The sequence below is a fragment of the Heliangelus exortis genome, chromosome 5, assembly GCF_036169615.1.
Source record: "Heliangelus exortis chromosome 5, bHelExo1.hap1, whole genome shotgun sequence".
In the NCBI taxonomy this organism is placed as follows: Eukaryota; Metazoa; Chordata; class Aves; order Apodiformes; family Trochilidae; genus Heliangelus; species Heliangelus exortis.
The window spans coordinates 36,034,702-36,058,280 of record NC_092426.1 but is presented as its reverse complement, the minus strand read 5'-3'; the positions used below and the strand labels follow the sequence as shown (position 1 = coordinate 36,058,280).

The 23,579-nt window shown below is 40.0% G+C and overlaps 1 protein-coding gene across 6 annotated transcripts in view; it reads left to right on the top strand.

The window, feature by feature from the left end:
• MIDEAS (mitotic deacetylase associated SANT domain protein) overlaps positions 1-23,579 on the top strand; it is a 58,510-nt gene that overhangs the window by 1,123 nt on the left and 33,808 nt on the right. For 2 of the 6 annotated variants that reach the window (XM_071744603.1, XM_071744602.1), the window contains exon 1: positions 10,052-10,254. The exons of the other annotated variants lie outside the window; for them this stretch is intronic. The gene's annotated coding sequence lies outside the window, so the exon portion shown is untranslated. Of the gene's footprint in view, positions 1-10,051; positions 10,255-23,579 lie in introns of those variants that run through there. 6 annotated transcript variants of the gene reach the window in all.

Below are 23,579 nucleotides of genomic sequence, written 5' to 3'. Positions count from 1 at the left end.
TGGGAGCGCCTTATATAATACTTGCGGGTTTTATTTAACAGGCGTGAGCAGGATTTATTTTTGGTTTGCTAAGTCTCGTGTGGTTCCAGCCTGCAGAATTAAAGAAATACTCTGTTTGCTCGACGGAGATTTTACTTGCCACCCTCCTTAAAACAGATGGCTTTTTTTTTTTTTTTTTTTTTTTTTTTTTTTTTTTTTTTTTTTTTTTTCATAATACCCCGAAGAATTTTATTTATTTCATCCCTTCTGCGTATTCGGAGTGCAGAGTAAGGGCCTCTTGTACCGGAGCAAGCAGTTAAGGGAGGGAAAGAAAGAAATGTCCTAATGCGGAGACTGATATTAGGTTGTTTAGAGGGCGAGACTGCAGTTCCAAGCAGCAACAGCAGCAGCTTTATGACTGTGTGTAATTATAGAGTGATTGCACAGGGCAGCATTGTTGGAACGAATACGCATACACAGGCTATTGTGCAAGATTTCTGTACCGAACAAAACCGAGTTTTGCATTGCAGATGCTAAAAAGTTAATGTATTCTGCATTCGGCACTCCTTTTTAGCTCCTTTTAGAATTAGGAAGGGATTGGGGGGGGAAGGTTTGCAGAAGAGGAGCGAGGCTGAGTGGTCTCAGACCTGACATACTCGGCAAAACCACCACCACCACCAGTTTCTGAAATCACAGAAGAAACTGAAAGCTGGTTGGGTTCGTGTTTCTGAAGTCATTATGCAGCAGGTGAAAATCAGTCAGGTTTGCTTCACTTCTTGCTCTGAACTGATTGCTTCTGTGGGGGAAAAACGCCTGTCTTAAAATAAGCAAGTGCAGTTCAGCTTGCTTGCTTGGAAACGGAGGGAAAAGCGTAGGGGAGAGTTTCTGTGACAGGCCACAGAAAAATAAAGAGGTTGAAAGGAATGCTAGACCAGACATAGGTTTTAAACACGCTGTTTCAGCTTTAGTTGCATCTTTACCGTGATTTAGCAGGCAGTGTTTGAGGGACAGGACGGGGCACTGAGAGTGTGCCACGGACACTGTATTAGCAAGTCTTTAATTAAGACGTTGAAAGACAATAAAAATTATGCCAAAGTGCTTCTGGATGCAACTTAAGCTACCCGAGGTTTGTTTTTCGGAGGTGATGCTGGTTACCTGTAAATTTTAGCAGTTTAGTTTTGGAATCACTTGGGATCTGTGCAATACCAAATCCAAAAGATTGCAGATCTGATACTCGACGTGGTCTTTCTAAGATGAGACAGCTTTCTGGAAATGTTGCCTTTTACCATCATTGCTGATGCCTTAATAAATGCTGGGAAGGCCTGTAAAATGTTTTGAGCACTGTGATAGAAAGTACTATCAAAGTGGAAAACTGCTTTAAAATTTCTAGTGTTCAACTAGCATGAGTTTAACACAGTCATCATCTTATTACTGGTAGTTTCCTCAGGTTGTCAACTAAATGCTTCATGTAAAATGTGTGTTGTTCTGTTAGTGAATAACATAGTGATGTGTTGAAGAAGTTTACATTTTGTTGTGATTTTTTGGGGTTTTTTGTTTTGTAAATGGTTAACTAACTGCAACACTGGGCCAGTCAGTTGAAAAGCTTACATTCATAGTGGCCCTTCTCTAAGTTTATCAAAGCATTTTAACACAAAATAAGCAAAGATACATTAATCTGTGCATTACTATGACGTTCTGCTTGTAGATTTTTCTTTGATTTGTCCTTCGTGTTCTGGCTGACCTGTAAATCTGTGTTTATACCAGGTATTTTATAGCCCAGATTACTTCTGGGGAAAAGCAGATTCCTTGAATGGTTTGTGGTTGTGATAGAGTACAGTCATTCCTTATGCTAAATCTTTTGCATTTCATTGAAATGAACCTTCCCTTTCCAGATGTTCCTTTCCAGATGTGCATTTTCACTCCTGCCACCTTTAAGGGGCAGCTGCAGAACTGCAGAGGAGATTTTCCAAGCCTGGCAGCCCTCCCATCACACTCCTCTGTCCAGGCAGCCCCTGACAGAGGACCAGCAGCCTTTCTCTGGAAATGGCCACCTCGGTGCTGGTGGTAGCATCAGGGGCTGTGTTCAGGCCTGGAGGGAGACCAGAATAGGTGTCTGTCTAAACTGGGGTCCTGTTTCCAAAGGTAGATGTATTTTCTATAGGCTCAGCAATTCTTGAGGGAGTTTCTTACTCAAGAAGCTTTCCTAGGTTACCTGAGTACCTAGGAAGTTTTCCCTCCAGGTCAGGTAAACATCTAGCAGCCACTATTTTAACCTACTGATCAAGTCATGGAATGAGGATGTCAAAAGGGACTTGTATTAGGGAGAAAAGCTGATTCGGTTTTGTTGTTTCACCTTTTCTTAAAAAAACTAACAGCAAAACTCCTGACTCTTTTCCCCTTCTCTTTCTGAGGCATTGCATCAAGTCTGACTTGGAGATAATAACATTTCGTGCTAAAATGAAAGGTAGTAAATGTGCATATCATCTCTGGTGCAGTTAGTTATATTCTAAGTGTCAAAAAGGGAGAAATAAACCATTTTTCTCTGTGCTCATCATGTGAAATGGGGGGTGAGGAGCTCTAGTGCTGAGGTTTTTCCAACACATATCCAAAAAGCTTGCAAATTCTGACACAGGGAAGCCAAAGCTCATGAGTCAGCTCCAAATGGAAGACATGTTGCTGAGCAAACTGTAAATTGGAGGGATGTATTGCTAATTCAAGGAAATATGGTTATGACCTCCACTAATAATTGGAATAGTGTGGCACAGAGCTATCTGCTAGACAGTAGTTGTTCATGCTTCGAATCACATGTTCCCTTCAGTGTGACTTGAGCGTTGAGATGCAGAAATCCTTGTCATGCAATATGTAGGTCCCTGAAGGAGGTGGTTGCTCAAGTAATAATTTAAATTTTTGTAGCTGCATACCAGCAACTTGCATTCCACGTGGAAGCTCCTTGGCAGCTCCAGCAGCTCCCAGTGCACAAATGGCATGTGTTCCCAGCATCAGGCTGCTCAGGAGGCACTTCTCAAGGTTTTGCATTGCTTCTGCTTCTGAATGGTCTCCAACTATAGCTGATTAGCTGCAGAGACTTAAAAATACACAGAATGTTAGGAGAAAAGGGCATAATACTCTGCACAGCAGGGGAAAATGGGCACGTAGGCATTTTGAATGCAGCCAACATTCTGATATTCATGAGCAAACAAATGAATGGGGATGCAGAGATAAATCTTGGTAATTCATTCTTTGCTTTTCTGGTTGTGTTGATGTATTTTATCATGTTTGGTGCAACTGACAGCCAGCTGATCAGCAGGCCTGAATTAATGTAATTTGTTAATCTCTATATAGTATGGAAGATGTAGAGATATTCTTTGAAATACGTCTCTCAGAAATTAATGTTCTTTTTATGTGCAAGTTAATTACGTGAATGCCTCTTGCTGCATTTACAGCTACTGTTGAGAAACTGATAAACTGGGAAACTCTAGATTTGGAGGGGGTGGCAAAGTGTTCAGTGCTTTTTTTTTTTTTGTTTGTTTGTTTGTTTTGTTTTTCTAAGCCACCTTGAAAGGCCTACAGAAAAACATGGAATAATGCTTTCTTTTTCAGTCTTTAGTTTTTGAAAATTAATGTTAAAGTTCTATATACTTTGACTTAAGTATGCATGAGGAAAGACTGCAAGAAGTTAAATGTTACTGATGGCTGAAGTAGTAAACTTAGAAACATTTCTGTTAAATTTCTTACTGAATTTGTTACTGATTCATTGTATGCTCAGTGTTGGGATTTAAAGAAGTGTAAAGTGGAATCAAGTCAGTATTTACATTTTATTTCTTCTTTCCTATGTATTAATTTATCACATGAAAGCTGATTCTTACTTGCATCATACACTACTAATAGGAAAGGTTATAATGCAATAATATATGTTGGTATATCCTCCTGTCCTTAATTTTGGGAAGACAAATGAAATTAATATGGATATTTATGTATATACACACAGTGCTGTTATAGACCCTTAAGTCTGTCATCAGTTTCCCTGAGAAACTTGTTTCTTTTTCCTGTGCTGGGGTACTGCTTGTGAAGGGGTTTTTGGTTTTGGGTTGGTTTTCTGGTTGTGGGGTTTTTTTTATTTGTTTGTTTTTGTTTGTTTTAAATTGGCTGGTTGTACTCATACTAAAGTATCATGCTAGATTTTGGGCTTTATTTTTTAATAATGTTGGGTTTGATATTTCTGGAGCTATAGTGATGAAAATGTGTGAGTTGTGACCGCAAGGTTTGTCCTTGACTTTTTTTTTATGAAGTGGTTTTAACTGAGAAGACTTTCTGAAAGACTGGTTGGACTGTGCAGTTTGGTTGTGTTTCAGGGTTGATTTCCAGCTACCAGCCTGGCAGCATCCTTCAGCATGAGTGAACTAGAATCTGTTCTCTGGAGCCAGGTGTTGTAGGGCAGGTCTGGCCAAGCACTTGTCACCTTGTCTGCAGTGCCTGGTGTGATGAAGCCTGAAGCTGCAACCAGTTCCAGAAGGTTGAATAATCTCCAAATGGCCTTGTTATGGTATAGTTCATAAAGTAAAAGTGTGTCTCTGTTTGGATTCCAGGTTGCTTGAGTATGTTGCATGATTTCCAAACTACTTAATGATGTATCCTTAGGTGGGAGCCTTATTTGCTGGGTCTGTGTACACTCACAATTCCTTGAGCATCTCCATTTGAACTCCTGCACTGGTCTTGTACTGATCTGTCACAAGTTACATTATTGTTTAGAGTTTTATAGTGAGGCAAGTCAACTGTTCTTACAGCTTCATAATATTCTTAATTGTTCAGATTCCTGATGCTGAGTAGTCTTCTTTAGATACATTGAAAAGTAAAACAAAGATCCATACATTAAAAGTACTTTTGGGATTTTACTGGGTCACTTGCCATGAAACATTCTTATTTTCAGGCTTTATTTCTTCCTGCATAATGTATTGTTCATTATTTCAAGCACTTCCTAAAAGGGGAGTTATACTGTGTTAGTGGGAAATTACTACAGTTGGGTGGAGAAGAAGAAGTTAGCTAAGTGTTTTCCTATTTTGAATTTGATTTTATGCCATTTGAGAACAGAATTTATGCACTGCCAAATTCCTGGTGTAAGGAGAGAGAGCCATAGCTCTAAGGCATTCTGCTTGCTTTAAGAGATGCCAATGATGATATTTAGAATGCCAAATACTTATGCCTGTGAAACTGACAGGGAAATCTGTCTACCCCTGTCCTTTAGCTTGATTTTGTGACTTTAAAAGTTCTGAGTCAAATTATTACTTTAGAATAATTTTTTATAAGCTCTAGATGTTATCCTGTATGATACATGCTAAATATTGGGAATGTTTAGAATACAATCTGTATTATATTGAATAAAATATAAATTTATTTCTATTTTTTAATTAATAAAGCTATTACCTTTTCAAATTTGTAGCAAGTATAAATATTTTTTCAAGTATATATAATCATGTAGTGTGTTTACAATGGTATTGGTTTAAATGAAGATGTTTTGAAGGATGTTGAGATGCCTGGGGAGAAGTATATGAATATACTACTGTAGATGAAAGATGGGGATTAGAAAGTAGCACTGTACCATTGGTTGTTCCTATTATGAAGAGTTTAAGCTGCCTTCCTTGAATATTTGGAAAGTCTTCTGCACATGAATGGTGTTTTTGCAGGTGAGTAATTGTGTGAAATGCAGCATTTGATTATGAGCTTCATTTTTTCTGATTTGCTTTAAGTAATGCAGTGATCTTTGTTACCATGGTGTTCTAAATTTGTGCAGTATTGCAAAATAGATTTAATACATTTCTTCTTCCCTCGTGAAGTTTGAGAACTACTTTAAATCTGTCTTTGGGTTTTTTGTGCTAATGTTTTTCCTTCTTTGGCAAAAGTGGAATATGTCATGTATAGTTTTTTGTTCTTAGCTCTATTTTGCTATTATGTCTTTCTGTAGAAAGTGTATTCTTTCTATAGAAAGTGGAGTGTAACTTTTCCTGTAGAAAAACTCAATCTGTAATAAGAATTGTCTTTTATTGCCTAAAAATATGAAAAGTGGAATCAGAATGGTTTGGGTTGTAAGGGACCTTAAATTGAAGATCTAGTCCCAACCCCCCTGCATGGGCAGGGAACCCTCCCACTAGACAAGGTTGCTTTAATCCCATCCAGTCTGGGCTTGAACACTTCCAGGGAGGGGGCATGTGGAGCTCCTTATAAACAATTAATTTTAATTTTGAATTTGAGATGCAGAGAACAGACACTCAAGGTACTGAGGTACCAAAAAGTTAGGAAGTTTGGTATGCATGGTGCTGTGCTTAGGTTTTGCACTTGCTAACAGTGAATGATGGGCTGCCTTGCAAGAAGCTTCATTGAAATCAATGCTGATATTTTTTCTTTAAAAAATAAACAAATCCTATCTGAGGTTTTCCATTTGAAATATAAATAAAGCTAGCTACCTTACATTTACAAAACGAAGTAAAATATAGAGAGCTTTGTTAGCAAAGGAAATAAAATGTAGACTTGAATCCGTGTAAAATTTTTTTGCTACAGCGGGAAGAGCTCTTAAAAATAATAATTATTATCAGTGTATATGGGAAGATACAGTTTCCTCATCCAGGTAATCTCTCCTGGTGTTTTAAAGTGAGCTGGGCTGCCTGTGCACACATGGATGTCAAGTTGCAGGGTTTTGTTTGCCTAAGAAGGACATAAGCATGTATTTGCTAAATTGGAAAGCAGGGGAGACAAAAGAAATGTGGTCATAAGTTACCTCTCCAACACAGAGCAAGGTTAGAGACTTCTCACTGGACTTCAGATTGCAGTGCTGCTTTTAAGTGAACTTATGGATTTTTCCACAGGGTACCTGTGTCAGAAGTCGGGTTAGGCAAGTATGAGACCAAAGGCAATGGCCCAAATACTTGTGAATATCTGCAATTACTTGACCATATGTACTTGGATATGAAGCTAAAGGGAGAGTGTATTTGACATTTGAGTTGATGCTAAAACAGCTGTTTTGGCAATGAGTTTTAAAATTAGAGGGCAAAACTTTGTGTTTTAAAAGACAATTTCCAAACCAACCTTCTTGTGCACACAGAAAATTAAAAAGTGCCAAGGTAGGAAAATACTTAGATTTAGAATCTTTTAATATTTCCTTCATGGAAGGTATTGGTATTTAAACTATACTTGGACTTGGATCTCAGATTTTAAATGCTTCAATTTGTCTACTACCATAACATAACTTCAAACATGACAAAAAAAGCAAACAAGGAAGTTCAGTATCTCAATTGATTCACTTTACTCAGCTAAAGAGCAGAGATGACACTGATGTTTGCAGCAACTCTCTTGTCTAGTACAGAAAGGTAATTTTTACAGAAACAAACAAAAAAATGGTTTTCTGTAGTCTCTTGGCAAAACCTTGAGAAGAAGTCTGCTGAAGTGGCTTTGTGAGAATAATTTGAATCTGTGGAAAAACTTTTGCTTCTGTTCTTCACATCATATATGTTAGTACTGAGGACTGCACCTGCTCTGTAATTCTCAGGCTACAAGGTGTAGTTAAGTCTACAGTTGTACTCTCTGTCTTTCATATTCTGAGCCAGTATGGTTTTACTGCAGGTTTTTATCATTTTAGTTTGAATTATGTGTAACAAAACTGCAGGCTACAATTAGCCCTTCATGGATCTAAATGATCAGTAGGTGTCTCTTTGGTCAAAAACAAATTTTGGGGTCTGATTCACTGCTGGAGGTTGCGATGCTAATGACTGACTCTGTACCAGTAGTTTCTGTGGAGATCTGTTTCTGCTATACAGTCTAGAAATTGAAGCTAAGGGGAGCTTTCTGACATATTCATTGGTTAAAATGTTTAAGAAGTCATGTCCACACTCTTACCACAAAGTCTGTAGCTTTGCTTAGCCTTTAAAAAACTTCAGTAAACTCTTGGTCTTAATCTCTTGCTAGCCTGAAATGCTTTTAGTGTTCCGTCTCCAAGTTAAATGGTGTTAATATTCTGGTGGAGAAAGAGTATTTATGATTTCATTCAGCCTTTTATTCATAGGCAGACACAACGAGCTGCTTATACTGAAACTGAAATAGTCAGCAAACAAGGAGCGTGTACCTAGAGCTCAGAGTAAGTCATCTCTCTGCCCTGATCCAGACATCTATTAGGTTTTCCAGTCGTGGAATTTCCTGCATCTAACATATGAGTCTACACTTACATTTACATGCTGTTAGACAGCTGTGGGACAACTAAAACCAAAGGCAGACTGGAAGGAGAAGGCCAAAAAATGCTGTACAGGGAGGAAGTGTTTGCTGTTGTCCAGACACACAACAGAACTGCTTCCAGCCTTTTCCCCTTTCTTGCAATCTTGCTTCTGACAAGTGATTTTCCATGGTGGAGCTCCTTATAAGCAATTAATTTTAATTTTGAATATGAGATGCAGAGAATAGACACTCGAGGTACTGAGGTACTAAAAAGCTAGGAAGTTTGGTATGCATGATGCTGTGCTTAGGTTTTGCACTTGCTAACAGTGAATGATGGGCTGCCTTGCAAGAAGCTTCATTGAAATCAATGCTGATATTTTTTCTTTAAAAAATAAACAAATCCTACCTGAGGTTTTCCATTTGAAATATAAATAAAGCTAGCTACCTTACATTTACAAAATAATTATATATATAATCCTCATTTTAAGGTGAGGTAATTGCCTTCAACAAAGAGGCTACAGAGCCCTGCTCTGACCTAACAAGTAGTGGCTCAGGACTGGGAATGGAGACTTCTCACCCATTGGAGCTGCTTTGGGGGCTGTGGTAGGGGAAGGTGTGATGTGGGAGTCTGAAATTTGTGCAGGAGGTCACACACCCTTCTCACTCCTACTGTGTTTGAGATGGGGCTGGGTTTCTTGTTCAGAAATAGTTATGCTGTGGACCTCCAGAAGATAGGAGAGCTTAAGCCTTAGAATAGCAATTTTTTTCCTTCAGATGCAGATATGTTTGTTTGCCTTTATGATGCATCCAATATCCTTTTGAATGACTTTTTCCTGCACATCCTGATTAAATATCTAACTTCTGGTATCTTAATCCCTTCGTGTTCCTTCTAGAAATCTGAGATGTGGAACTGAGGCCTCTGAATTACATTCTAGAAACCAGGGACCTTTTTCTGTATGGAATGAATTTAGTAGAGTTTTCCTAGCCAGGTTACTTACTGGGCTTTAAATCAGGTTGTCATTGAACAGAATTATCATCTCCGTGGTTGTGTGTGCTTAGGTGATTTCAGCCTGGCTCTTATGCAGAGGTTATTTCATAGTTACCTGTTTCTCAGTTGGGTAACTTTGGCAGTGTCATCAAAAAGGTCTAAAATGTCAGTAATCAAAGTGGTAGACCCAGAGCATTTTTTCCAAGGTGGTTATACATGTCAGCTGCTGTACTGTGGTGGTTCGGGGTTGTTTGTTTTTTTTTTTTTTTCGTGTTTGCTGTTTGTTTGGGGTTTTTTCGGTTTTGAGTATGAAGAGAACTCAATTTTGCTGTAAAAAAAAGTATTTTGAGATGATAGATCTTTCTGAATGATTTGATTTCTGAGAGAAAAGTACAATTTGGAGGTGGAAGGGTATTCTCTTGGTGACAATTACAACTGAGTTGTAAGTGACAGAATTTGCTTGGGAAGGTGCTCTAGATTAGGTGTAGGGTGCCTGGCTGTTTACAAGTAACTATTCGAGCTGTATAGTTTGGATGCATAGAGGGAATGTGAAAATCTGTTGACATCTTTAGTTACTCAACTAGTTTATTTTTGGGAGCTCATGAACTGGCAGGACACAGTGACCCTGTCTAAAAGGGAAAATGTAGTGACTTTGAATGGAGGAAACTTAATTAATATTTTGTCAATTTACTTGATGCTATTTCTTTGTGGCAGCTATAATGGAGATTTTAATCTTTTGCTTTCACACTGAACATTTTGTAACCCTCTGTAATGTTGTATCTTTGGTTCAGAATAGCTATAGCTTGGATTCAGAATTGATCCTGGGCACAAAATGCTACAATGCAGAAAAGACAAGAGCTGCCTTGCATGCAGGAAATATTGGATGGTGAACAGGGAAGGAGATGAAAGAAGTTGTATTTATGTACAGAAGCACAGCTGGATGATGCGTGACACTGATACTGTATGTGGCTACACAGACCCAGCAGAAAGGATCAAAAACTGACAGTAACAACTACAAAGTCTTGCAGAAGCTTTGCTATTCCTATTACAACTTTTCTGCTTGTGACTGATTTGCACAAACTGCTTAGCAGGTTAGTGGGTTGTTTGTAGGCATCTCTACAGTTGTGGTTTAGAGAGCTGGTATGAGGCTACACAGAGTAAGTGGGGATTTTATTCTGGAAGAAAGTTGTTTGGGTTTTTGTTTTTTTTTTTTTTTTTTGGCTTTTAAAATTCTGTATGCTTACACCATCAGAAGTTCTCAGCTACACTGTCAGTTTAGTTGAAAACTACTTCATTGCTGGAAATAAGTTATTTCAAAGAAATTTACTTAGTGTTACTTGCAGTTGTTTTACTGAACAGCTAAAATTGTGTCATTAATCATTCTGTATCCCTTTATTCATTCTCCCAATTCTCTTGTAGTCACACTAGCATTGCAGGATTATCTACAAATGCTGAATTTTGAGAGCAGGTGACTTACCCATCCCTTTGAAGGGAAAGAAACAGTGATTTGATTTTTTTGTGTCACAAAACCAAAATTTTTAAAATGCCAAGAGATGAAGAAATAAAGCAAAGGTTAATACTTGGCATGCTGACTGGACTATGGAGACCATTTTGGTTTAAAGGTGACTTCTCCCCATCCCTTTTTGAATTTTTATTTATTTGCTTATTTATTATAAGGAAGATGTGAGAAACTCATGTCTGGATCAATGTCAGCAACAGGCCCTTACTATTATTAAATACAGTTGCTGGAAAAAAATTTTTGGGTCTCACATCTTAATCGAAGGCAGGGATATTAATTTATTTTTTAAGATCTTTTTTTCTGAAGTGTGTATTAGGAATTAGTTTCAAACAGTTCTTTTTTCAGTACCCTCAGTGCTAATTTTCAACTTCATTTTAAAAATTCATAGTCTAATAATCTACCTCTTTAGATTAGCTGTTCCTAGTTTTAAGAATGAAAACTTCCTCCATCACCAGTAACTTCTAAAAATTAAAGTATATCCATCTGAAAAAAAAGCTGCTTTTTAATTTTTTTTTTCTTTGTTCCCTTTTGTGGATCAACGTAAATACAGGTTTAATGATTACAAGCACCTTGTTGGTTAAACATGAAAAAATATATAGTTGTACTTCCATGTTGCTTAATAGTCTGTTGATAACTGAGAAGGTTCTCAAGCAAGTTGAGGTTTTTTTGGAGGTGAAAAATCTCTCAAGTCCTTGATGCATCTCACACAAAAACTTCTGGAGAGGAAAATCACTGTTTTGATTTAAAAATTTAAACAAGGGAGTGTTTTTACAGTTTCTTGGTGCTTGTTAAGACATTATTGATACGCAGGAGCCTTTATTATTAATCAGATTATTTATGTAGTGCTTGTCTTTTTATGGGGATAAACCATCATTTTCAGAAAAATCACTGTTTAAGTAAACTACTTACGAAGAATTTCTTCCACTTAAATTGGTTCTTACCTGCAGTGCAAGTTGTAATACAAGTTTATGCACATATACATAAATATAGGTGTAAAGTATGGCTGAGATAGAATACAGCTGATTAATGATCACAGATGTTGCTTATTGTGACTGCAAACAAAATCTGCTTTCCAAATAGCATTCATCTTCTTCTTCTTGCCAAACAAACTATTCAGATATAAATTGGATGCTATCAGGAGGGGAGAGCACCACCTTTGACAAGGCTACAAATAAGTTACGACCTTGATTTCATTGGGAGCACTACATCTCTTAGAAGCTGAGGATTAAAGCAGTTGAGAGTTACTTTGTTCTGGGGTTTTTCTTGAGGGTTGTGGATAGCAGTGTGTGGTGGGTTGTTGGTTTGATTTGGTTTTTAATATTAAAATAAAAGAGCACCCAGAACCTTCACTGTTAATGAAGGCTGAACACTGATTTAGCTGGACTCTTTTTAACCTGATCTATCATTTCAAGGAGCTTGCTTTGCTTCTAATGCAGAAGTTGGAAAAGAAGCTGTGTATTCATTGCTCATTAAAATGCAGAATGAGCAGTATAAACAACAGAAAGGGCTCTATATTAAAAAAAAAGTACTTTCAGTACTTTTTTGATGATCCTCATCGAAGACCTCAATGAAATGAAGGTATTCCAGGAGGCCTTTATGTCCCTGCTGGACAGAGTGCAGGAGTCCATGCTTGTGCTGCAAAGTTCTGTCACCTCACCTGCCTTTACAAAGGTGTTTAGTGCCTGGCTGGGTGTCAGGGTGGCCTAAATTAAAGGAGGGGTCAGGGTCTGGATGTCACAGCAACTGGGGCTACAGCTGGTGGCATTCCAGGCTGTCTGCAGGGGCAGGGGAGCTGCCAGGTGCCTGGTTCTGAGGTCAGCCTGTGCTTCAGGACTAGAGACCGGTGAGCTCAGCTGCAGGATGGACAGAAACCCTCTGAGAGATCCTGTTTCTTCAGGCTATCAGTTGGGTTCTTGCTCAGCAGCTGGTGGGAAATGCAACATGATAAAAGCACGCTTTTAGGCTCCAAGTGGCTTTGGAGCAGCTGTACTGGGGCTAAATAAATACATCCCTCTGAAAGAGGAAATAACTTTTCCACCAGATCTATGCACTGATGGATTGTAATCATATCAAGCCCAGTGACTGCCTTAAGGAGAGAAAAAATAACTTTTTAGTAGAGAGCTATAAATGGAAATCTGTGCCTACGCTAGCGTCTTGAAGCAGTGATTGGAGAGCACTGCTCTTGCCTGGTAGGAATGAGATAGGCATTTTAGGGAGTTGGAAAAACTAAAGGAGCTGGGGAGATCCAGGCCACAAGCTACAACAGCAGTGAATGTTAGGATTTATGCCTGCAAAAGTGCCTGGGATCTGTTCTTCCACAGCAGTGTGAGTGGACCTGGATAAGGGAGGTGTGACAGGTACTCACTGTACTGGCTGCCATTGTGCTCCGAGAGAGCAGGGGAGGACATCCTTCCCCTACCAGGGGGAAAACCAGTGTCTTGCCACCTCCAAAATACAGATCCCATTTTGTCATAGAAAATTAAGGTTTTTAACTTTCTTTTTTAAGATAATGCAAGTTTGGAAGATATTTAGTACTTGCATATATACTTCCTAAAGTATTTGATAGCAAGTCGGGCAAAGTACAGAGCTAAAATTATATGCAGGCAGCACTTATGAGAGCTGCTGCTTCTTAAGGAAGGAATTATAATGCTGAAATAGTATAAGATCTGGTATAAGATCATTCCAGGATTTTTTGTTTGTTTGTTTAATGAATGGAGTTATTAAATTAATACATTAATGAAGTATTTCACATCACTTCATCTCAAAATACTAAGATACTTTGTTGGAGATGGATTTTACTTTAAAAAGACAGCTTCAAACTGAAAGCAAACGTGTAGATTTAAAAAATGCCATTCTGTCTTAAAGTAAATGGATTGTTTCTCCTGAAGAAATGGTGGCAATATCCAGAAGAGACCTTAGGGCCAAGTGGTGCAGTTGCTTGCCTTAAAGACTAAAAATTGACTTGAGTTGTTGCATATGTGTGCCTCTGTATGTCTCTCTTTTTTCTTCTTTTGAAAACCAACAAAATGAAACAACAAAAAAAAAAAGGTTGCTAAGCTTTAGTGTGGGAGGGAAGAGGTGCTCAGGGGTTGCTTTTAAACACTGAGGCTTTCCAGAATGCCTGGGAAGGACATGGTGCTGCTTTTGTGGTGCACGTTTGCTGTGGTCTGTGTGGCAGAAGAGACTGCAGCAGAGCTCACTGTGCTCCACAAGCCAGTTTTCCACAATCCTCAGCAAATTGGTCACCACTGATTATTCTTTCCACATGTCGATTTTGTGCATGAAGCTACTTTAAGGTTTGGAGCCAAAATTCAGGAGTTGGAAGGTTAATTATTTTCCTTGACTTCTTGCTGTGTGTGCAATTTACTTGGAGGGAGAAGGGGGAGAGGGTGTTTAACCATTTACAAATACAAATCTCCCCTCGTTCCTCCCCAGAATGATTGTGGAAATTACTCGTAGGTGTAACAGCCAAGTCACTCTCAATAGTAGAGACTGTTTTAATTGTGCAGATTAGTAAGAAACAGGCAGTGAGTGAATATTGTTACTGCAGAATTACATCTCCATAATGAGCAGGAAAAGAATGCATCCGTATTTGGCTGAGGAAATGCTTGCTGTTGCAGCAAGGCAAGCAAAGTATCTTTATTGCTATGGACTATCTATTCAAAGATTACCAGGAGTGTCGTTTTACTTGCTTAAGGTATAAAAAGCTTGCAAAGTTGGAGCACGGTGCACAATTACCCTTTAATCACTAGAGTTGCAGAGCTGCTTATTTCAGAATTTGACTAGAGGCCCAGTGAAGTGATACTGGGAGCTGAGCAACTGGCAAGTGTGTTTTTTCCCAGCTGCTGCCATTAAAAACCTGAACCTTTAAATCCAATGTCTACTGAACGTCAGGGGGAGGTATGTGTATGAAATTTTCCAGCTGATTTTTTGGAATTTACAGTCTTTCAAACTATAAGCCGTTCATCCAATGATACTTAGAAATTTGGCACACAATATTCTTTCCCTATCTAAAGAATTGTTAATTCCTCTTCACCGTGGAAATATCTGTGCATAAAATTAAAAGATACGTATTTACAAGTGAAATTTTTGAAAAGACCTTTTCTTTCTTTAAGGAAGGAAGCTGAGAAGTATAATTAAAATGGCAAACAACAACTTCTTGATGGTTGTAGCATTCAATGTCCAAATCTGTCCTATTACTCTCAGATAAGGTAGAAGGCAAAAAATTATATTTTTTTGAAAATTACCAACTGTGAGAAGCTACATTAAAGAAAAAGCACACTTATTACAGCTGCTGTATGGATTGGTTGTTCCTGTCTTTTGTAACAATTTGTCCTGCTATGATATCTTTGTAGAGCTGAGTGTGTTTAACTGGAAGGCATCGTGTTCTTGAAAATGGACAAAATGTACTGAGAATGTAGGTGTAAGAGGAATTGCATCTGCAGGGGCTGGTACAGGTTTCAGAAGGGAGAGCTTTCTTCCTGCTGGGTTGTTTTTTCTTGTCTCACCTTTTTTCTCTGTGTTAGCTTCCTACATGTTGCAGCATGAATGGAATCCAGACACTGTGCTTGACCTCAACCTAAAATCAAGAGTGGTAAATTCTTCAGCCCTGGGCCTCTGCCCCTCTGACTTGGGGGAATCCCTGTTTCTAGGCAGATACAACTGTAAAGCTTTAGGTCAGCACCAGGGTCTCCCATCTTGCAAAAGGTGGGCTGAAGATACCTGAAGAATGTGGAAACCTTGCTTAAGCAAAAATGTGAGTTTAGAAATGGCTACAATAATGTAAACTTAGCCTGCAGGAACTTGGTAACTGTAGAAGCCATTCTTTTGTCTGAACTTTTCTTCCTGTGGCTCTGACAGTACTTTGCTGTCTCTGATTTATCAGTGTTTGTTTACAAGGGAACCTTTTGTGCTGAGTGTTGAAGATTTTTAGTAAGGAAGAGAAGAGAGCAAAGCCACAAATATAAGTAGTGGGAGATTCAGGAACAGAATTGACTTAATCTACTGTAATAGATGAATTTCATCAGAGTCATGTGCAAATTATTACTTGTTCATTCTTTCTTAGTAATACTGTGACCTATCATTCTTCATGTGTAGCTCTCAAGGCTCTTTTAATTTTTCCTAAGCAGCTGTTACAAATACTTAGCTTTTCACAGAAAAAGGAAAAACACGACTTGCAATTTCATCTTGAGTGTTTGCATATAAAGAACTCTGGCCCCTAGGTTTATTTTTTCCTTGACACTTCATCATATTTCATAACCAAGCGTGGGATAGCTCTGCACCTCCCTTCCCTCTCTCCCTCCTTAAATGATGGAGATGGATTCATGGCTGCAGAGCAAATCTGGGACTCAGGATCCTTCTGCCCTCCATCCACCTCCAGAGCCTCAGAAGGTGCAGCAGTGGCAGCAGCAGAGCCCTCCTTGTTCCTGCAGACCCGCTGCTGCTAAAATCAGTACCAGTTTTGGTAGTAACTTGAAAGGGTTGAACAGAAGATTCAGTCAGGGCATTCAGGGGGTGGAAGTTTGTCCTTACCACGGGTGGGCTCGGAACTCGTGCAGCTCTGACGCATCCGTTTCGTGCGGGCGCGAGGGCTGTTTCTTGTTTGCGGTGCCTCAGAAGTTGCAGTTGTGGGAAAAGAACAAAGATTCTTTTCCTTCCCTCAGAGTGGTGGTTGGGAAGGAGGTTGCAAAGCCAGGAGGAATATACGTGTCATGGTAATTGCTAAGAGCACTGTCTTGAAGGATTTAAGAGCTCCCTTTCCTTTTTCTTTTTTTTTTTTTTCTCTGATTCCAAAACATACTTTTGTGTTCTTAGTAATCATAAGTGATGTAAACAGATGAAAGTATGTATGAAAGCCAATCTACTTACAGCTATAAATCCGTGTAAAACATTTGTAATTGCATGCAGGGAGGAAATTTGATGAGGTTATCCAGTGTTGTTACTTAATCTTTAGTCAAAAGTAGTAACAACATAATTTGTCACAGCTGGTACCAACTGGGCCTCTGCTCGTTAACCCCCCCACCCCACTGTGGGACAGGGAGGAGAAAATCCACCCAAAGGTCCTTAATCCAGACAAGGACAGGGAGGTTTGCATTCCCCAATTACAGTAAAAGGAAAAAAAAAAAAAAAAAAAAAAAAAAAAAAAAAAAAAAAGACTGGTTCAACTTTGGAAGGAAAAAAACTAATTTAATTCAGCATGAGAAAGAGAAAACACAGCCCGACCTTAATGCCTTCTCCCGCCACCCTCCCCTCTCCCCTCCCGGGTCGCTTCACTGCCGCCTCCCCTCAGGGCACAGGGGACACAGAGGGGGTTCAGGCTCAGTTCCCCACACGCTGTTTCTGCCGCTTTTCCTCCTCAGGGGAGGACTCCTCACGTTCTTCCCCTGCTCCAACACGGGATCCCTCTGAGGGGACAGAGTCCTTCAGGAACCCCTGGGACATGTGTCCCTCCCATGGGGTGCAGTCCCTCAGGAACTGCTCCATCCCGGGCTGCCCACAGAGTCACGGCTGCTGCGGGAACAGTCACCTCCCTGCCACGGGCTCCTCCATGGCTGCAGCTCCACATCTGCCCCTCTCTGCCATCCTGCACAGGCTGCAGCTCCACATCTGCCCATCTGTGACACTTCAGGGGCTACAAATCCACATTTACCCCACTGTGCTCCTTCAGGGACTGCTCCACCGCGTTCCTCCATGGCTGCAGGGGCACAGCCGCCATCTCACCACAGGCTGTGGGGGAACCTCTGCTCAGGCACCTTTCTCCCTCCTTCTTCACTGACGTCGGTGTCTTCTCTTTGGCCTTGCTCTCTCACTTCATCCTCTACTCTGCTCCGAGGGTCCTTTTTAAAATTATTTTTGCAGTTTTGTTTCCCTTTTCTGGAATGTGTTACTCAGAGGCACATCCAGCTTTCCACATCTGCTGGGCCTTGGGCAGGGACAGAATTGGAACTTGGGGAGCTTCCAGCAGCTTCTCCCAGGAGCCACCCCTACTTCCAAAACACCACTGCACTAACCCAAGGTGTGTTTTTATCTGAATATTCCTGCCTGGTATTCCTCAATTGCACTGTGTCCCCTGGACACTGCTCTAGCCAAGGCTAGTTTGTATACCTCAGATGTGACAGCTATAATAAAAGCTAGAAAAATGTTTTTAGATCCACAGTAAACCTGCATCGAATGCTATATGCAGCTTGTAGGTTGCTGAGAAAGACTTGTGAGTGATGATTGGTTTAAAACTGAGTATGAGCCATCAGTTTGTGCTTGCAGCCCAGAAAACCAACTGGTCTGCATTAAAAGAAGGGTGGGCAGCAGGTTGAGGGAGATGATTCTCCCCCTCTGTTCTGCTCTTGTGAGACCTCACCTGGAGTACTGGGTCCAGTTGTGGAGCCTCCAAGACAGGAATGACATGGAGCTGTTGAAGTGAGTCCAGAGGAAGGCCTCAAAGATGATTAGAGAGTTTGAGCACTTTCCTATGAAGAAAAAGGCTGAGAGAGTTGGAGTTATTCAGCCTGGAGAAGAGAAGGCTCCAGGAAAACCATATCAGCCTTCTAGTTCCTGAAAGGGGTCTAGAAGAAAGCTAGGGAGGGACTTTCCACAAGGGCATGTAGTGATAGGATAAGGGGTAATGGCCTTAAACTGGGAGAGGGTAGATTTACGTTAGATATTAGGAAGAAATTCTTTAGTGTGAGGGTGGTGAGACAGTAGAAAAGGTTGCCCAGGGAAGTTGTGGCTGCTCCCTCCCTGGAAGTGTTCAAGGCCAGGCTGGAAGGGACTTTGGGCAATGTGGTCTGGTGAGAGGTCTCCCTGCCCATGCCAGGGGATTGGAACTAAATGATCTTTAAGGTACCTTTCAGTCCAAACTATTCTGTCATCCTTAGGGTGGAATTTCAAACTAAGACTAAAGATGGTTGGAGGGGTAGGGCATTCATTTGGCACTGAGTTGGGGTTCCCTCTTCTATTTCCTTGGCTTCTTCTGGGAATTCACTCCATAGTATCTACTTGGTGACTTTAATCCTCCTCAATAAAAATGGAGTAACAGTTCCCTACCTTAGAGAGATGTTACCAGAGTAAGTGCATTAAATATTATATAGTGCTGTTTGAGGCCATGCACCTGTGTAAAATAATAATTGCTGTAATTCAGTTTTGATGCTACAGTGCAAGAGTGAAGCCATTGACAGTAAGAGTACTACACCTGGCCAGTTTTGTCATTTTCTTGAAAAACACCCAAAATACAAACCCCCCAGCCATCACAACTCATAAAAGTGGAAGGCCCCTTAGCCCACAGTCCAGGCAGAGGTTGTGGACCACACAGAGGCATAGCAGAACTCTACTTCTCTTGAGTATTAGTTACAGATCTCTGTTATGGCACTGCCATATGTATAGTGTTCTATATTAGTTTCTGAATTTTATTGCATCAGTTCAAAATGAAGATGCTTTCTCTGACAGCTTGCAGATGCAGTTTGTATGCAGTATGAAGGAGTCAACAGTGGACAAAACTGAGTCAACTCCAGAAGAGTAATCTCTTGTTGGCTGCTTTTTTGCTCTTTAGTGCAGTGTGCTTTGTCTCTCTTTGTTTACCTGCTAAAAAAAAAAAAGTATTGCACCTAACACGTTGTTGTGAGGTTTGTGAGGTTAGATGAATAAAATTGCTTTAACTTTGGCTAAATATTAATTATTCTGGAAATACCGAGTTTGTCTGTGGGCAAATTCATTCAACTACTTTTACCAAAAGAGATTTGTATGCAGTATAGCAATGAGTAGGTTTTTCTTCCTCCATTGATTCTTAAATCTTTCCCAGATGGGGAAGTCCTGTGAAATGAATGTCAGCCTGCTGATGGGAGACTGGACTTGGAGATTTGTTGAAAACAGTAAAGTAATCAGAAGCTGTGGGACATAAGGTGAAGCAGTAAACTATTTGGAGTAAGAGAGTGCTCTCTAGATGGTGTGAAAAAATTCTTTAGCATCCACAAGGTGTGTTAGGGATTGTAAAGGAGCATCAGTAGTAGAATTTCTCTTTCTTTGGTGTGAGAGGATCAGGTTAATGGTTAATCCATACATCTAAAGGGATGGTTAATTTATTAGCCTTTCACTCTGAGAGTGAAAACTGTTATGTAAGGGATTTTTTTTTTAATGCTAAGTGATTTATTTTGGAGATGGTCAAGTGTTTAGCACTCATCCTCTTAACAGCTTTTCTAGTAAGTTGCTGTGTGACTTTCCAATTATTTATGGCCTGGTTTTCTCACAGCTGGGAAGGACTTGCTGTTCCTGTTAATAGCAATTACATACTTTATATCTTTATCAAATACAGCTATTCAAAGTGTAATACAGGATTATTGACCCAAAATGTTATGATTTTAATTGGAATGTATTTTTGTTGTTCCAGGACTTAGAGTGAACTATATAAGAGCAGGAGGAAATGTGGAAGAGTGCTACAGTGCTGATCTGCATAACACAGAATTCCATGTGCAGGGGGATTAGTGCATGAACTTTATTTTTTTCTGTCATACTGAACTTGATCATTGCAACTTAAAATTTGTCTTTTTCTGAGAACCAAGTCTTTCGCTCAATTCAAAGTAGATTTGTAAAGTTTCTTAATAAGGGGCACTTTTCCCCATGCTGTTACTGAATGATCTTTTTCCTTCCTAGCTATAAAGTGCAGGATGGGTGTTTGTTTTCTGTTGTTTTGTTTTTGTTTTTTTTTTTTAAGGCAGGCAGGCTTGTTGAAATGAATCTTTAGGAAGTTTTTAACTTTGCTCCAAGTAAGTGCTGTCACTTATGGCCAATTGTGGAAGTGCTTTGTAATGTGAGTAAGGATACAAATATGCCACTACAGAAATGGAGAAGCCCTGCTTTGTATTTGAGGCAGCATTGGTGCCAACCATCTGCTCTTTCTTTCTTCTACTGAAATGCCTGTGGTTAAAAGGAGGAGATTGTGCAGGTGTCTGGCAGGTAACTGACAGGGAGTTCTGAATCTGGGAGCCTGGAGAGTGCTTTGATTCTTTAAATAAAGATTGATAAATTGAAGTGCTCTCTGAGCCCCTAGATTCTTTAAATCTTCCTTGTTTCCACTGTGTGATGATCGTGCTTGATCACATTTTTCAGTGTATGCCACAGCCCCAGTCATGGCCAAGGGCTTGCAGTACCTTGTAATGGATCAGCACAATAAAAAGACTCTTTTGTGTTCAGCAGTGACCACAAGTGTTCTTTAAATACATAATGTTAGAAATGTAAGCTGAAGTCCTGTCAGTTCTGTTAAAGACCAACTGCTGGAGTAGTTTTATAATGGGTTAGCTCAGTCAGTAGTGGCATCTGTCTGGCTGCAGGTGTGTGGATATGGGCAAACCAAGATGGACACTGCTTCAGCTTAGAAAATTACTGGAGACAAGATATTTCTGGGTAGAGTGAGACAGAGAGAGGCTTATGACAAAAGAACAACTATGTTATTATTTGTGTGACCTTTTTCCCTCATTTTTTAGCCCCTCCCTCTTCTTTGGTAGTCATTACCCTGTTGCATCATATCTCAAATTAGACACGAAGTCTCTTTGTGGAAAAATTCCCATCTAGCCTGCTAGTGGGTACTTTTAAAGAACACACAACTTTTATAACTTCAAAATACTTCACAAATATCAGTGTATTTTGGGTTTCAGGTACTACTCTGATTTTTTGAGTCAATCTGAAGTAGCTTGTTTCAGATGCATGTCTGTACCAGAGCTGGAAATTGATTCCAGATCCTGTGAGGTTCTGTCTGTGCTTTTTACTCTCAGCTGTTCTCTAGCCAGGATTGGGTAACTGATGATGCTGCTTGATGGCATCAGGAGTGTCTCTGCCTGGAGCTATGGTCTAGGCATTGAGAGCATTTTTGTTTCTCATGAAGAAACCTCTGGGAATGGCAAGTGTCACCTCTATGAACCTTCCCTTTTCCCTTTCTTTATTTGTAGGCCATTACCTCTTTCAAAGCCTTGAAGGAATCTGTGAACCACTCTTGGCTGTGGGTTCCTCTTCTCCATCTGCATACGCCTGGTTTTGGGATGAAGTGCTGGAGAGGTGAAGATGGAAACAACTGACCCTGCAGCTACTTTTCCTGTTGCAGCTTGGTGCATTCAGATGTTTCCTTCTCGGGGCTTAAATGGAAAGAGATTTGGTCTGTGTGGGTGCAATCCTGCAGCTGGAGTGTTCGTGGCAGTAGAGGCATTTGGAGCAAAGGATGCATTGTGGTTATGTCAGCTCTGTGAAGGCAAGGGCAGGGAGAAGCTTTTGGCCTCTTCTTGGCCATTTAGACTTCAGAGCCTGCTGTGATCTCTGCCTGTTGAACTGTGGTCTCTCTGTTGCTAGCAACTGCCCTCCCAGGAAGCTCCAAACAAAAAAGCTTAAAATAGCTATCTAAGTGGTTACAGTTAGAAGAACTGTTAACCCATTTCCAGTGGGAAAGAATTGTACCTTTCTGTAACTCTACAGAGCCTGAAATTAGTGTTCCATACTTCTTAACTGCTGTGCTCTTTCAGTGCATTAGGGCTGCCCAAGCCTCTTCAGATCATGGCATTTGTCATGATGATGGATTATAATGAGTAATATTCCTAAATTCAGTACAGTTTATAGCATGCACTGGTTTAAGAAATGTACCATATACCTATTTTGTTAAAGGGCAAGCCTGCACTGTGTTGCAAGCTGTTTGTAAAGTTTGGCTTTCCTGCTTATTTGCTCACAACAGTCCAGTTTCTGTAGCTCTCTCTTTCTCATAGTTCTCTCAAAGAACTGCATGTTGTTGCTGTGCAAGATGAAAGATGAGTCTGGTGCAAGTGATCAGTCTTTTGTTTTCATGAGATGAGGTTTGGGAAAATTTTCAATTATTTTACAAATACCATTTGATGTTTTGCTTGAGGATAAGTATGGTTTAGTAGTTGACTGTGGTGTTAGTCAAGGTTGGACTGGATGATCTTGGAGGTCTCTTCCAACCTAAACATTCTGTGATTCTGTAAAATTAAGGCTCTTAATTGTATTTGTTGTAGTACCTTTTCAGTAGCTGATAGAAATGAGATTATCGGTTCCTTTAAAAATAAATCAAGGTTGGGTTTTTTGTTGTTGCTGTTTGTTTAATAATCTCCTAAGATTTAAAATCCCAGCCTGTCTTTTGAATAGTTTTTTTTCCTCATCCATGATGATCTTGTGCTGGTGGAGCTGGTTGTGTAAGCCAGGTTTTGCCTGGATAGTTTGTGGTAAGGACAAGAATAGTCAGTGCCTAATGGGCATCTTCTTTTTAACAAATTTTTGTCTTTCTCATCCCTTGAAAAGAAAATTATGTGGAAGAATACCAGGTGTGTTTTGCAAAATGGACCTCTAGTATTTTTGCTGAGCTTGTGTTAAGGAAGATGACCCAAAATTGAGTTTATTTTTTGAGTATTCCTTAAAAGTATGCAACTCCCCTTTTGTATAACTGTTATCTGAACACTTCCTTTTGATATGCAGAGGGTCCAGGAAAGAACTAGGAGGATGATCAGAGGACTGGAGCAGGTGCCATATGAGGAGAGGCTGAGAAAACTGGGTTTGTTCAGCCTTGAGAAGAGAAGGCTTAGGGGAGACCTTATTACAGTGTTCCAGTACTTAAAGGAGGCTACAAGGAAGATGGAGACTCCCTATTCACAAGGAGTCACATGGACAAGACAAGGGGCAATGGGCAAAGTTGCTCCTGGGGAGATTACAGTTGGACAGGAGGGGAAAGTTTTTCACTGTGAGGACAGACAGACATTGGAATGGTCCCCGGGGTTAGTGGTGAATTCCCCAACTTGGTAAAGTTTTAAGTCTCAGCTTGACAGGGTGCTGAGACATCTCATGTAGACAATGATATTGGAAGGGTTGGATCCTCGAGGTCTCTTCCAACCTGACATTCTATCATTCTATGATCTGTGT